Raw genomic sequence first — 8,715 nt, forward strand, 5'->3', positions numbered from 1 at the left:
TGATAATAACCCCATTGCCTTGAAAAATCTTAAAAAAAAAAAAGAAATAGAAGCTGTAGGCTCTTGGGCATGATTTACTTCCCCAAAGATATGAAGAAGATGGTAGTTAGAATTTATACAGCACTTTGAGGTTTGCAAAGCAATTTGATGGTCACAAATGAGATAGATGCTGTGGTTAGCCTCATTTGATAAATGGGGAAACCAACAGGTTAATTGACTTGCCCAGGGTCACACAGCTAGTTGTTATCTGAGGCAGGATTCAAATTTGAACCATTCTTGAATTCGGATCTAATACTGTATTCATTTTGCCATCTAGTGATGAAATCAGAAGTGTTAATTTGTCTGATAAACCTTTTACAGGTCTCCCCCCCCCCCCCCCATAGCACACTATCAACTATACCATGTAGTACTGTGGGTCAGGAATTTAAACAATTTTTGTCTCAGGGCTTCATTCTATGCTTTGGAAAATTCACATTTGGGGAAACTCACTATTTTAGTGATTTATAATCAATTGATCCAGATAATCTGGAGAATTTAATCAAAACTGGTGTCTAGGTGATATGTTTCCTTTGTCATCACACTTGACAACCTTTCAGGATGTTTATGAATAAGGATATTCAGGGTGGCTAGGTGGTGCAGTGGATAGAGCACCAGCCCTGGAGTCAGGAATACCTGGGTTCAAATCCAGTCTCAGACACTTAATAATGACCTAACTGTGTGGCCTTGGGCAAGCCACTTAACCCCTTTTGCCTTGTAAAAATCTAAAAAAAAATGATGTTCATAAAAGACCAGGAAGTAGTAATTGATCCCACAGTTGATACCACATTTGTATATTAGATATTTAAATTAAATAGAAAAATATTCATTAGTATGAATCAAGTAATAGTTTCTTTCTCATGGAGTGGACAGAGGGATAAATTAAACTCTTAACATCCCCATACATATCCAAATCCACTGTATTGGCTTTTATTGAAAAAGAAAAATCTTTATTTTCTTTCCATGGTACTTCATCCAGTTACTTTAACCAAATGTTCAAATATAGTATTTCATTTAATGATTGAAACAGATTGATTTAGGTAAAGAACAGATCTCCTCTCTGACAAGTATAGGATCTTTTTCTTTTCCATTTGAAAGTATTTTGGAGTTTACATAAGGGAGAGTTGTGGCACCATGAATGAAACAATCAGGTTACACAAGTATTTTCTGCTTGGACTGATCATTTCCTTCCACCTTTCAGAGCACTGACAAATTCCATCTTCAAAAATTAGGCAGACTTTCCAAATATCACAGCACTTTCAAAAGGCATATTTTAATGACGGAGAAATAATTTTAAATATGATTCAGTGATTATTAATTATTGTTTATCTTTATCGGATGCTTAATAAATTTGATATTCATAGCATCTTCTCATGTCATTCATAACATTTTCTCCTGATCACCAGATCCATCAATTTCCTTCCAATCTGCATCTTCTTAAATATTCTAGTTTTATAATCCTATTCACCACATCCTTCTCCTCCTCTTCCTCAAAATAATCATAATCATAATAATTTACAATAAAAATGGTTTACAAAGCAATTGACAAATATCATTTAACTTGATTTCTACATTAATTCTGTGAGGTTAGGTGCTATTATTCCCATTTTAAAGAAGAAAAAAAATGAGACTAAAAGAAACTAAATGACTTATCCCTGGTCATACAATGTAAAAGTCAGAATTGGAACTTGGGCCTTTCTGACTCCTCACTCACATGTAATATGTAACCTCTCTTTCCTTTGCTTCAAAGACACCATGCTTTTTTCCAGTCTCCTGCTACCTTTCTAATCACACCTCTTTCCCTTGCTAGTTCATCACTCTCCTTTCTATCATCCCTTAAAGTGGGCGCTCCCCTTTGGTCAGTTCTTGGTCCATTTTTTTCTTCTATGTAAACTTTCGGCAATTTCATCATGACTTCAGTGTCTACCTCTTAACAGACCACTCTTCAGTTGGTTTCTCTGGTCCTGATCTTTCTTCTTAGCTCCTTCTGTTCAGAATGTAGCATGGTGTTGTGGAAAGAATGCTGGGTTTGAAGTCGGAGGGCTTGAATTCCAATTCTAGCTCTGCCACCTGCTTAAAACTGCCTTAACCTCTCCAGACCACATCATCTTCAGTTATGAGATGAGAAGGTGGGAATAGAGATGTTCTCAAGTCTCTTCCAGTTTCATGTTCTCAGGGTACCTCTGTTATATGACCATTGAAATGGCCCCCCAACACCTCAAGTTCAACACATCTAAAATGAGTGCATCTTTTCCCCCTAAATATATTACACTTTTTCTCTACCAAATTTGTTTGTGAGACTGCCATTCATCCTATATTCCATCTTTGCCAACTTTGAGGTTGGTTCCTTCCTCTCTAATATTTTTCATATTCAAACCATTTACCAGAACTTGATTCCAGTTTTGAAACGTTATTCATATCTATCCACTCATCTCATTTCCACTACCCTTGCTAAAACTTACCTGCATTATTTCAACACACACCTAACAAGTTTTCACATCTTAAGCCTCCTTCATTTCTATTTCACCAGAATAGTAATCTAAGAATATTACTTTAAATAATAGGAGGCTGCCAGGTGGATAAAGCACAAGCCCTGGAATCAGGAGGACTTGACTTCAAATCTGGTCTCAGATACTTACTGTGTGACCCTGGGCAAGTCACTTAGTACCATTACCTCAGGGGGGTAAAATAGTGTTCCTCTGTTCAGAAATCTTCAGTAGTTCCCCATTGTCTTGCTAACATTCTGGGATCTACATGATCTAGCAACAACACCCTTTCTCTCTCTATATTCAGTCAAAACTGAACACTCCCATCCCCTGGCATATTTATATATGTAGTTCTTTCAAGTCTTTTCCCAAGCTAATCACTCATCTTTGGTTCTTGATCTCCTGCTCTTAATTCCCTTCCCTTACTTTTATCCCTTGCTGATAATGGCCTTCCATTCCATATTTACTGGTTAAGTATTTTTTTTTTCCCTACTAGACTGTAATCTCCATGAGGGCAGGAACTTTTATCTAAATTTCGTATCTCTCCGAGATTTAGCACAAAATTGTATTTTCTACTAGAATGTCAGCTCCTTAATAGCTGAAATTATTTCTTTTTATTCCTAACATGTTTGTTAAATTGGATTTAATATCATAATTATAAAATGAAACATTTCATCTTTTTTTATTTTATTCTTCTCTCTTTTGCATTGCTCATGAAAGTGTGAAATAACTTCAACTTTTCATTAATCCATTTCATTCCATTCAGTTTTATAGATTTTATCTTCCAAGTAGAGAGCAATTCTCCCAAATACAATGAGCATAACAATTCTTTCCTCTTGATTTTTTTTTCCTCCAGGGACTTTTCATTTTAAACCAAGCGAGCGAAATTCTTTGTTGCTGAGTTTTAAATCAGATAATCAAAAGTCTCCTTGGTAGCAAGATTGAGAGAATTAGTGATATGCTTCAACATGTATTTGAAACTATACCTTTCCTCTTTACATGCAATGAAACCTCATTAACTTAAACTTTGGCAGTTCATAATGTGTGGTCATTCATTCTGGGAGAGTATGACAGTAAATCTAAGTTTATCAATAAAAGAGTTTATTAAATTAAGTAATAGTTTAAAATAGATTAGGGAGTCTCTATAGCAATAAATTCTAATGATGTTTATGGTTTCTATGCAAATTAATTCTGCTAATTATAAATAAGTCACTGATTCAGTGAAATTGGCTCATACTTAAGTCACAAAATAACATTTAAAAATTGTCCATGGAAATTGGCTTTTCCAAACCAAGTTAGAAAATACCTGTGGGCAATGGTTTATTCTCAATTGCCCTAGAGGTTTGGTGACTAGTACCATTGCCAAAAAAAAAAAGCCAGTCTTATCTTTGATCCTGCACTCTATATATTAGCCTTTGTTGGTCTGCTTCTGATTGGACTCTGATTTATCCTAAGTTCTTCTGATTTATTGCTGTCTCAAAAATACTCCCATGCCTAATGGATAAGCTTTTATAGACTTTAGCCTATCTCTATTGGCTCTTGAAAAGTATTCCACCTTCTAATATGGACAGCCTCGAATTCCATTCTCAACAGACTCCTTCACAGGAAGGAGGACAAGTACAAGACTACTCTGCATTAAACATTTTGCAAAATGTTATGGAAAAAAATCTACCCAGAGAAGAATATGTCAGAATGTAATCACATGCACAGTATAAAATGCCATTAATGTCAAAATTTTAAAAGGACATATAGATCATTGTGGATTGGAGTATTCACAGATAGGTTTGTACAGGAAGTAAGTCTTAAGCTATGATTAGTGACAGTTAAAAGTTTACTGAGGGCACCAAAAAATGTCTTCATCCATCACTGAAATATAATAATTCTAACTTAACTCAGGTTCTAGAACCTGATAATGTGAAAATCTCTAATAGAAGGATCCACTTATAAAGTAATAGAGAAATTTTCAAGTGGAAAAAACTCAAAATTTTGTTCAGTCATTAAATGCAGTAGTTTTCAATTAATTACCTAAATTCCTATTTAAATTAGAAAGCAATGCCAGTCACAATTTTAGGTTCAATTAAAAACAAATGAACAAAAAAAAGTCAAGAAAAAGCTAATTCAAGGCATAGAGATGGTTAAATATTCTACATCTATTACCGTTAATATCACTTAACTGTTATATTTAAAGAATGTAGTATTTGAGGACCTGAATTATCCATTTAATGGAATTTCTCATGCTGCAAAAATGCAACACAGTTGTAAATGACAATTAGTCCCATGTTGCTAAACTCACAAAATGTTGGTAGTCATCCAGGAAATATTCCCATCATTTTCTTTCTTTCTTTTTTGTTTTAGGCTTTTTTTCAAGGTAGTGGTGTTAAGTGACTAAGGGGGTTAGGTGTGTAAGGCTGGATTTGAACTTGGATCCTCCTGACTCCAGAGCCAGTGTTCTATTCACCGTGCCACCCAGCTGCCCTGATTCCTATCTTAATCTTCTTTGCATAGATAGTAAGAACTCTGAGAATTTTGCAAACATTAATTAGACCAAGAATTTTGTCACTTTTCAAAATAATTTCTCTTTTTTGTCCCATTTCTATTTTATATTAAATTATAGTACATAAACAGCCTGAAACTATCACCATCGCTTTTAGGAAAGAAACAGATTTATTCTGACCTCTTTTCTCATGCCATATTTGTCTAGATTCAGTTCAGTTTCTTACATGATTTATTGCCTATTAGTTAGAAACAAAGGTGAGGTCCTTCTATCAAATCACAGAATTTTAGGGTTTGAAGATACTTGAGAATCCTTCCAGTCTAACCTAGTCAATATGCAGGAATCCTCTCTTTAAAATCTACAAGAGGCCATCCATCCTCTGCTTGAAGACCTCTAATGACAGGTGGCCATTTTCATTTTAAGAAAGACCCAATTGTGAACAGGTTTTCCCCTGTATTACCCCCCAAATCTGCATCTCTATAACTTTCACCTAGCTTTTCCCACTGGGATTAGACAACATTCACTCACATGTCAGCGTTTCAAATAATGAAGTGATTATAATTGAAGACATATATTGAAATGAAGCAGCATGATATAGTGGGGAAACCATTAGAGTTAAAGGACCCGAGTTTTAAAGCAATCCTTAGAACTTATGATCTGGATGACTTTTGCCATATTACTTAGTTTCTCCTTCTCCTTTTTTTTATTCTTCTATAAAACAGGAATAATAACACTTGTAATGACAAGATTTTCATGAGAATCAAATGAGGTAATGCATTTAAAGTGATTTGTAAATCATAAAGTACTATATAGATATGTGGGTAGTGTTCAGTCATTTCAGTTGGGTCCAAATCTTGACCCCATTTGGGGTTTTCTGGAGCAGTTTGCCATTTCCTTCTCCAGCTCATTTTTACAACTGAGGAAACAGAGACAAACAGTAAAATAACTTATCCAGGGTCACATAGCTGGTAAGCTTTTGAATGCAGATTTAAACTCAGGAAGAGAAGTCTCCCTGACCACAGGTCCAGGTCACTATCCACTATTGCACCCAGCTGCTCTAAGTAATATACATTATTTTTAAGCCAATTCTGCAAGTCCCTAATGTTTATTTCTACTATAAGTTGACCTATACGGACAGATAATCATGAGAAGAGATAATGAAAAGTTCCTGAATAAAAATTGTTGAGTTAATTGATTGGGTTGCAAATTTTCTACATGAATTCACTATCAAAGACTGTCAAATTAAGTAATTATTTTACACAGGTCCCCAATGGGAAAAGAGTGATGGAATTTTAAAAGTCCATTGTTAAGAATTTCCACTTACAGGGTAAATAATATTAGGGTAGAGTAATTTGGAAATGACGCTTGCCAGGGAGATGGCAGGGAGGCCAGCCTATGGGAACTCAAATGGAAATGTACAATTTTGGGCAAGAGAGAGATCATTGACACAAAAACCACATTAAAAAGAAAATCATTGCTTGTTAACATTTTAATGTACTCTAAAATTAAGAACACCAACCCTTGGGCAACACACTTAAACTCTGTGTACCCCAATGAACTCTCTATGACTTTTTCCACCAAAGGATGCTGTTTGTCTTGGTGGAAGGAATCTCCTGCACTGATGAAATCACAATCCTTCATACATTCAAGTTTAGAAATGTGTCCAGTATCTTGTCACAGCCTTTTGAATTCAAAATGTTTTATCCCAAAGGAGAATGAGTTTACATAAAACATTAGATTATTGTGGACAAAAATGTGTGTGTGTGTTTATCTGTGTATCTGTATGTCTGTGTGTAGCTGGGTGTGACTTTGAGAGGAAAAAATCAATATATTCAATTTAATTTCACAAACATTTACAAATTCCTAATGTATGCACCATATTGTTCCAGGCCCTGGGAAATACAGAGGAAAAAGTAGAAGATCCCAACCTCTAAGACTGTCTCTTCTCAGGGAGTAATATAATATTTGCTCAGAACAATATAATTAATACAATGAAATGTAAATCATATGAAGGCATAAAGGTTGAAGCTCGAATGTCAAGTTTATGGTATAGTTAGTAATGATGGACATAGAATGAATGATGGAATAATCTGAGCTATCTGGAAATGGAGGTTTGAGCCAGATTGTTGAGGGCCTTAGTGCTAGGCTAAAGCATTTGTATATACTTCATCATAAAGTCAGGAGAGAAGCATTAAAGGGAAAATGACATGAATAGACATACAATTTAATGAAGATTATTTTGATATCATCATGAAAGTTGGGCTAGAATAGAAGCCTAGAGTCAAAGAGGCTGATTAGGAGGCTATTTTAATTGTCCATGTGAGAGATTAGAAAGACCTGAATTAGATTGGTTGCTGTCTGAGAGAAAAATAACCAATATGAAGAAGGTCATGAAAATGGAATATTGCAGTCTACTGAGGAAGAATAGAGAAACTATAACAAAAAACCAGATGATACTTTAAGGAGGAGTTGACCATGAAGGGAATCAAGAAAGGCAAAATTCTTAGGATATAATGGTACAAGAACTGAGCTTACAAGGTAGCCACAGAGTCTGATAGGTACAAGTGGGTACATCTAAGTATGGCACCCCTTGCCAAGCCTTGCAAGAATGTATGAGGTAGAATCCTATTAGACTGAAGACTTCTGAGGGCAGGAAGCATCTTTATTATTTGCATTTCCAGTGCTTAACACAGTCTCTCAGATATAGTTAAATAAATGTTTACTGACTGAATTCAGGGAGAAGTAAATAGGCAAAGTTGGGACAGAATATGTTAAGGTGAAGAGAAAGATGGACTGCAGCTGGTTGGTGAATGTCTTTCCCTGTTAAGTTGAAGGATGTGTTTTTAATGTTAGAGGCTAAAGGGAGATCCTGAAGTGTCTTCATCAGAGAGTATTATGGTTAAACGTATTCTTTAGAAAAATTATTATGCAACTTCGTAGAATAGATTGAAGAAAAGAAAAATTAGAAACTGAATGTTTAATGATAGGAGGCTATTATAAGAGTCCATTGGAGGATAAACTGCGCCTAAATAAGAGGCCAGTGAAGGAAGAGAAGTGGACAGATTTGAAAGAAACTGGAGAGATACAATTGACAAGGGTTGGCAACGAATAGATTAGATATGGCATCTGCTTGGCAAAGTAGAGAGAATGTTGGAAGGGGAGTCATGAAGAACTAAAATCAAATCTGGTTTCAGACATCTTCTGTGTACATTCAAACTTCTGGCTACCTCAGTTTTCTCATCTGTAAAATGGGAATCAATAACACTTCCAAGAATTGTTTTGAGGATAAAATAAGAATATATATATATATATATATATATATACATAAAGTAATTTGTGAGCCTCAAAGTTTTAAATAAATGCTAGGGATTATCATCTATTATTATTATGTGAGAGATGATAGAGAAGGTAGTGTTGAAGATCATTCTAAGATTCCAGATGAGTGTCTAGAGAAATCATAATGTCCTCTTATAAAAGAGAGGTATTTGGAGGAGAAGCTAGTTTAGGGGGAATTATAAATTCCATTTTGCACATGGTGAATTTGTGATTTCTTTGAAATATTCAGTTAAGAAATGACTAATTTGTAGTTGGCAATATGAGACTAGGCTAGTGAAAAAAACCAGGGATAGAACTATAGACTTGGGAATCATAGTAATAATTACTCAACTCATGAAGAAATAACAAGTACATACAGAAACA

Source organism: Macrotis lagotis, chromosome 2, assembly GCF_037893015.1.
Source record: "Macrotis lagotis isolate mMagLag1 chromosome 2, bilby.v1.9.chrom.fasta, whole genome shotgun sequence".
NCBI lineage: Eukaryota > Metazoa > Chordata > Mammalia > Peramelemorphia > Peramelidae > Macrotis > Macrotis lagotis.